The sequence below is a fragment of the Nylanderia fulva genome, unplaced genomic scaffold (assembly GCF_048542155.1).
Source record: "Nylanderia fulva isolate GAGA-0341 unplaced genomic scaffold, ASM4854215v1 Scaffold1053, whole genome shotgun sequence".
In the NCBI taxonomy this organism is placed as follows: Eukaryota; Metazoa; Arthropoda; class Insecta; order Hymenoptera; family Formicidae; genus Nylanderia; species Nylanderia fulva.
In genome coordinates, this window is record NW_028189252.1 from 1 (window position 1) to 7,650 (window position 7,650).

The 7,650-nt window shown below is 55.4% G+C and overlaps 1 non-coding gene and 2 pseudogenes across 1 annotated transcript; all 3 read right to left on the reverse strand.

Annotated features, from left to right (window-relative positions):
- Positions 1-3,635, reverse strand: LOC146725066 (large subunit ribosomal RNA; annotated as a pseudogene; the record flags this gene model as incomplete).
- A 1,037-nt stretch (positions 3,636-4,672) lies between these two features.
- Positions 4,673-4,827, reverse strand: LOC114936390 (5.8S ribosomal RNA). The gene has a single exon (XR_003820692.1). It is a non-coding gene; the product is annotated as a 5.8S ribosomal RNA (ribosomal RNA).
- Positions 4,828-5,634: 807 nt separating this feature from the next.
- LOC146725067 (small subunit ribosomal RNA) lies at positions 5,635-6,363 on the reverse strand (annotated as a pseudogene; the record flags this gene model as incomplete).
- Between the last annotated feature and the right edge of the window lie 1,287 nt (positions 6,364-7,650).

Below are 7,650 nucleotides of genomic sequence, written 5' to 3' on the forward strand. Positions count from 1 at the left end.
TGGACTAATGCTCGAATAGCGCCGGCAAATGTGCCATACGCATCGCCCCAGCCGGGAGAAGATGGTGAAAGCGGAGGCGAGCCTGGTGACCCACGCGGAGAGATGGCTGACGCTTGAGGGGAGGCCGAAGGACTGGATCCACCAGCGGAAAGAAAAAAACTATCTCCCGACGTGGCGGACAGATCCTCCAGAGCGGCGGCAACAAGGCGTCGGTACCCACCGTTTTTCCGCATACCCTTGATAGCATCAAGGGAGCGGTTCGGAACAACGGTGAGCAGATGTTGGTTGATAAACCGAACGCCTCGATAAACCGCCAAGGCCTCTTCCCTCGCCATCATGCGCTGTTCTTCAGCGCTCCACTGGCGCTTCACCCTCTCGACGTTAATTTCCTCGTTGTATATGGCCTCGTGCGCCCGACGGCGATGAAGACCGAGTCCGTTCTTGGTGCTGAACGCGCGATTGCAATGAGGGCACGGGTACGGCAAGGCATGCGGGGACTTAGGGGCAGGGACAGCCGAGGGCGGTTGTCGACGACGAGCCGCAGCGGGAGGCTGTCGCGAAGGACCAGGGCTGGGTTCAGGAGAGGAGGACGAATGCACGACAGGACCGGCGGCCCGAGGCTGCCGCCAGGGAGAATATCCTTTTTCCTTTGAAGTGCCTGTCGTATGTCGGCTCGAGGGGCTGGCAACCCCACGAACCCAAGCGAGGCGCAAGCGCCCCGCCAAGCCAGAGCCCCGTTGGCCGCCGGTCGAAATTTTCGCCAGCGTTGCCCGACTCTCACCACGAGGAGGTGGGGATGGCACATGGATCCGCCGGTCGCCCGGACGGAGTCCTTAAGAGAGTCATAGTTACTCCCGCCGTTTACCCGCGCTTGCTTGAATTTCTTCACGTTGACATTTAGAGCACTGGGCAGAAATCACATTGCGTCAACACCCGCGAGGGCCATCGCAATGCTTTGTTTTAATTAGACAGTCGGATTCCCCTAGTCCGTGCCAGTTCTGAGCTGAGCGTTGAATGGCGGCCGAAGAGGACGACCACGACGGCTCGCGCCGCCACGGAAGCCTCGCAGCAAGGAAGATCCGCGGGAGGCCAAGGCACGGGACCGAGCTCGGATCCCGGGACCGGCGCGAGAACGCCGACCGTTCACCTCGCCCAGGCCCGGCACGTCAGCCAGACCCGCTTCCCGACCAAGCCCGACACGCCCCGCTCCTCAGAGCCAATCCTTATTCCGAAGTTACGGATCCAATTTGCCGACTTCCCTTACCTACATTATTCTATCGACTAGAGGCTCTTTACCTTGGAGACCTGCTGCGGATATGGGTACGAACCGGCGCGACACCTCCACGTGGCCCTCTCCTGGATTTTCAAGGTCCGAGGGGAAGATCCGGACACCGCCGCAACTGCGGTGCTCTTCGCGTTCCAAACCCTATCTCCCTGCTAGAGGTTTCCAGGGAACTCGAATGCTTATACAGAAAAGAAAACTCTTCCCGGATCTCCCGACGGCGTCTCCAGGTCATTTTGGGTTACCCCGACGAACACTCTTACGAGGGCCCGAATTGTATGCGGTTCCGCTGCCGGGTTCCGGAATAGGAACCGGATTCCCTTTCGCCCGACGGGCGTGTGTCTTTCGTATAATATTTATTATTATTTCTCGACACTCGAGTATATTGTACGCCGTCATTGACATAGGATTTCTCCTAGGGCTTAGGATCGACTGACTCGTGTGCAACGGCTGTTCACACGAAACCCTTCTCCACGTCAGTCCTCCAGGGCCTCGCTGGAGTATTTGCTACTACCACCAAGATCTGCACCGACGGCGGCTCCAGGCAGGCTCGCGCCCAGACCCTTCTGCGCTCACCGTCGCGACCCTCCTACTCGTCAGGGCTTCGTGACGACGCGAGAGAAGACTAACGCCCGCTCCCGGTTGCCGCCCCACTTGCCGCTGACGGCAGAGTATAGGCTCGACGCTTCAGCGCCATCCATTTTCAGGGCTAGTTGCTTCGGCAGGTGAGTTGTTACACACTCCTTAGCGGATTCCGACTTCCATGGCCACCGTCCTGCTGTCTTAAGCAACCAACGCCTTTCATGGTGTCCCATGAGCGTCGAGTTGGGCGCCTTAACTCTGCGTTTGGTTCATCCCACAGCGCCAGTTCTGCTTACCAAAAATGGCCCACTTGGCACTCTGATCCGAAGATGCTCGTGGCTTCATAATTCAAGAAAGCCAGAGATCTCACCCATTTAAAGTTTGAGAATAGGTTGAGGTCGCTTTCGGCCCCAAGGCCTCTAATCATTCGCTTTACCAGATGAGACTCGCGCGCGTTCCGTGCGGAACGGCCGAGTGCCAGCTATCCTGAGGGAAACTTCGGAGGGAACCAGCTACTAGATGGTTCGATTAGTCTTTCGCCCCTATACCCAGTTCCGACGATCGATTTGCACGTCAGAATCGCTACGGACCTCCATCAGGGTTTCCCCTGACTTCGTCCTGACCAGGCATAGTTCACCATCTTTCGGGTCCCAACGTGTACGCTCTGGGTGCGCCTCTTCTCGCGATGAGAACGAGACGCCCCGGGAGTGCGAGGCCGCATCGCGACGCGGCCCATCCTCCCTAGGTCGACGGCCAGGGCCGACCTTCACTTTCATTACGCCTTTAGGTCTCGCGACAAGTCCCAATGACTCGCGTACATGTTAGACTCCTTGGTCCGTGTTTCAAGACGGGTCCTAAGAGTACCCAAAGCAGTAGCGTCGCCGACCGGTATCGGTCTCCCGCAAGACCGCGGGAGACGTTCGCAGGCCTGTCGAAGGTGTACCGTACTGTAACCAACAGCGGGCCAGGACCGGGGACGGCGCGAAGTCCGTAACCTCCGAGTACCGTGGCGCGCGCTTGCGACGGTGTCGACGCACCGTGAATAGTGCGGCCTGATACCTTGCGCGTACCGCCGAGCAGCCGGCCGGGCGACCGAGGGTTTGTCGCGTGCCGTTTTACCGGCGACGCGACAGACACCGCACCCGGGCCGTAGACCGACACCCAGCGGGTCGCGACGTTCTACTTGGGGAGAAGTACACGACGACGAGCGCCGGACATCGGCGCACGGTAGCGTGCCCGCGCGCGAGCCGCAAGGACTCCGCGGGACATCACCGACCGACGCGAAGCCAGCGCCGCTGACGATGAATCTCCCCGTTCGATCTTTTGGGTTTCTTAGGTTGACCCCTGAACGGTTTCACGTACTCTTGAACTCTCTCTTCAAAGTTCTTGTCAACTTTCCCTCACGGTACTTGTTTGCTATCGGTCTCGTGGTCGTATTTAGCCTTAGATGGAGTTTACCACCCACTTAGAGCTGCACTCTCAAGCAACCCGACTCTAAGGAGAGATCCTCCCGAGGCGCTCACCGGTCGCTACGGGCCTGGCACCCTCTACGGGTAAGTGGCCCCATTCAAGATGGACTTGGACGCGACGCGGCACCTCGGGATAAGCGGATCCTCCCATACACCACATTTCCCTGCGGCGGAACCGCGGGATTCGGTGCTGGGCTCTTTCCTGTTCGCTCGCCGCTACTAAGGAAATCCTGGTTAGTTTCTTTTCCTCCGCTTAATAATATGCTTAAATTCAGCGGATAATCTCGCCTGCTCTGAGGTCGTCGCATAGTGAGTTTTCGTAGCCGTTTGCCTCCTCCGCGTCGCTCATCGTCGTCTCTCCTCTATAATATATATTATAAGAGGGAGAGAGAGAGAGAGAGCGTCGAACGAGAGAGCAGCAGCGGCAGCATACGAAATACGCGAGAAGGCAAATCGCCGGGGCGCTAACCGCACACACACTCGTTGGTGGTAATGGAGACGATATATCGCGGGGTTCGAGATTCTCGGCTCTCCCTTCTCTTTTATATACGAAATTCGGGCGGAATCGATTCGACGAGTACACGACGCGGCGCGCCGGTCCCCTTTTTTCGCTTTACGAAAATTTCGTGGACTCGGACACGCGGTCGGCTCGCGATTCAAAACCCTTCTCCGTAAAGAGGTAAAGGATTACGAATGCTCTCTCCGCCGGACGACGACGCGCCGTATATTTCTCCGTAATACCGTTATGTGTGCGGGCAAGGGCGCCTCGGCATAAGACGCGCGAGCGCTATCGCACCGAGAGACGCGGCACAGAGTGCGAGAGCAGTCCGGTCAGTCTGTGTGATGTACGGAGAGGAGAGACGGTGAGACAAGCGCTACCTACTTTCGGGAGACAACGACGCACGCGCCGCTCTAGAGAAAGCGGTGCCATTCACCGTTCTGACCCATTTTTTGGCCGTTTGTTGCTCCCTTCGCGCGCGCTCTTACTCTCATCCCATTTCTCCTCGGCTCTCGCGTACACACACGACTTGGATACACAAACACGCTCCCCCTCTTAATTCGCGCAGCATTCTCTGGGCGCGCGTTCGCCAACGTTTTACACGCTTGTGCGCTTCTCCTTCCTCATTATTATTATTTCGGTGTGTCATTTCAGACGACGCCAGGATTTGCACCGCGGCCGGTCGGCGCGGCACAGACACCTCGGGCGAACGTCCAACGATCGCTCGTACGCCCATTGTAAGCGTTGCACAGGGCACAGGCGACGCGCGCGCCATTCTCTGGTCGCCCGCGTCGTGGCCGTGCGCGCTTTTCGGACGCAAGCAGTTTAGGGGTACTAAAACGACCCTTAGCCAGGCGTGGTCCGGGAATTGTATCCGTGGACCGCAATGTGCGTTCGAAATGTCGATGTTCATGTGTCCTGCAGTTCACAAGTTGACGCGCAATTAGCTGCGTTCTTCATCGACCCACGAGCCAAGTGATCCACCGTTCAGGGTAATCGTTCGAAATTTTTGCGTTCGCGAAGAAACGCGCTTCTCGTTCAACCATCGTGGTCTCTTCTCTCGGACGAGAGAGAGAGAATAATCGTGGTGGCTCTTCGATCAGCCTGTCCGCGCGCGTCCTCGGACGCGCGCGGACCGCCGCCTCCCGCCAGGGAAGGCTACGGCACAAAGATAGAGTTGTGTGTTTCTCGTTCGGAGCGTCTCTCCCGCAACGGGAGAGCCGGGGCGGAAGCTCTTTGAAGAAACCGTCGGACCGACACAGTTGACAGATTGGTCGAAATATCATCGATCCCTTCTCTGTGTTATATATATATTATAATAATATATGGGGGTCCTCTCGCTCGGCACTCGCGGTCGCACACCGTGTGTTCTCGGCACGCTGACCGCTGCCCCGCGACAACGGGTAGGGCGCGCGTCGACGAACGTCGTGGGTGCTGCACACACGCGTGCGCGGGCATAGGTTACCACCGGTTCGCGCTCAACGCCGAATCGACGCTCTGTGTGTGTGTGGCCGGAGAATGGCACACACACGAGCGTGATCGCGAAGCGTCTCGCTCCGATTCGTCGTCGAACACCGCCGGGCGCGCTGCTCTGCTTGCCGACTACTTTCGGTCAGAGAGGCGCGACGGCGTCCGTCGTTATATCAAAACACAACCACAAATTCCGTCAAATCCGTTATTTTCTTTTTCTCTGAGAGCGCCTTTTCAGCGCGTCCATTCAGTCGCCGACTGCTGCGAGCGCGCGTCTCTCCCAAAAGAGAGGACTCTCGACGCAGAGCAGGACCTCCGGAACGTTAATGATCCTTCCGCAGGTTCACCTACGGAAACCTTGTTACGACTTTTACTTCCTCTAAATGATCAAGTTTGGTCATCTTCCCGGCAACATCGGCAATGCCGAGACATTGCCGCGCACCAGTCCGAAGACCTCACTAAATCATTCAATCGGTAGTAGCGACGGGCGGTGTGTACAAAGGGCAGGGACGTAATCAACGCGAGCTTATGACTCGCGCTTACTGGGAATTCCTCGTTCATGGGGAACAATTGCAAGCCCCAATCCCTAGCACGAAGGAGGTTCAGCGGGTTACCCGGGCCTTTCGGCCAGGGAACACACGCTGATTCCTTCAGTGTAGCGCGCGTGCGGCCCAGAACATCTAAGGGCATCACAGACCTGTTATTGCTCAATCTCGTGCGGCTAGAAGCCGCCTGTCCCTCTAAGAAGATTTGTTTGTACGTTGGTAGTAAAAACCCGCCAGCCGAAGCCGGGGGCCTTCGCGATACCATAAGGTACGCCTATTTAGCAGGCTAGAGTCTCGTTCGTTATCGGAATTAACCAGACAAATCGCTCCACCAACTAAGAACGGCCATGCACCACCACTCACCGAATCAAGAAAGAGCTATCAATCTGTCAATCCTTCCGGTGTCTGGGCCTGGTGAGGTTTCCCGTGTTGAGTCAAATTAAGCCGCAGGCTCCACTCCTGGTGGTGCCCTTCCGTCAATTCCTTTAAGTTTCAGCTTTGCAACCATACTTCCCCCGGAACCCAAAAGCTTTGGTTTCCCGGAAGCTGCCCGCCGAGTCATCGGAGGAACTTCGGCGGATCGCTAGCTGGCATCGTTTATGGTTAGAACTAGGGCGGTATCTGATCGCCTTTGAACCTCTAACTTTCGTTTTTGATTAATGAATGAGGGAGAGAATGAGAGCGTTGCGGAAGTGAGTGAGATAGCGTGTATGAGAGTAATTGGTGCGAGACTCCGTAAATTCCTGTTTACGGAGACGAACAAAATTTCAAAGAGTGCGAGTGAGAAAATACTGGACATTGTGAGAGAATATGAGGAACAGATGATGAAAATGTTGTGCAAAAATGAGAGAATACAGGGGAAACTGGATGAGTGTATGCGTCGAGCGAGTCGGGATTTAGCCTACGGCGGAAGTGGAATGAGCTATGCGAGCGTGAGTGCGAAAAATGTTGAAAAGAGCGTGATTGAAAAGGTACAGGAAGTGAATGTGAAAACGAGTGAAAACGAAAGAGAAGAGTTATGCGGTAATAGTGAGAGCGGATGATGCAAGTGCGAGTGTGACAAGTGAGGAAGTAAAGGAGAGAATGATGAAGCATGTGAGCAAGTCACTGAATGTGCGTGTGAAAGCGGTGAGGAAAGTGAGGAATGGAGGTGTAGCGATTGAGACGATGGGCGAGAATGAGTTGAAAAGAATAAAAGAGTGTGGTCAGTTTAAGAATGCTGGCCTAAAGGTTGAGCTGCCTCGCAAGATAGGCCCAAAGATCATCTTGTACGATGTGCCGAATGATATGGCGAGTGAAGTGTTAATGAGAGAAATGTATGAGAGGAGCTTGAAAGGGCGAGTGGATGAGAGAGTATTTATGGAACGTGTGCGTGTTGTGAGTAGGAATGCGAAGAAAGATGCAACCTGCGGAAATGTGATATTAGAAGTTACGAGTGCAATAAGAAATGTTCTCTGTAGTGACGGACGAGTGTTTGTGCATTGGAAGGCCTTTAGGGTGAAAGAGTTTTTCAGTGTGCTGAGGTGCCACAAGTGCTTCGCATTTGGGCACATGATGCGGCAATGCACCGAAAAGGAAAGACTGTGCCAAAAATGTGGATGTGTAGGACACATGATGAGAGATTGTAAAAAAGAAAGTGTGTGTAGAAACTGTAAGCTGAAAGGGAGCAAATGTGATCACTCGGTTCTGTCCGAAGTGTGTCCGGAATACGTGAGAGCGTTAGAGAGAGAGAAAGCGAGAATAAATGACGAATGAATGGTGCGTGAATGTGGTGCAGTATAACTGCCAGAGAGCGTATGCGGT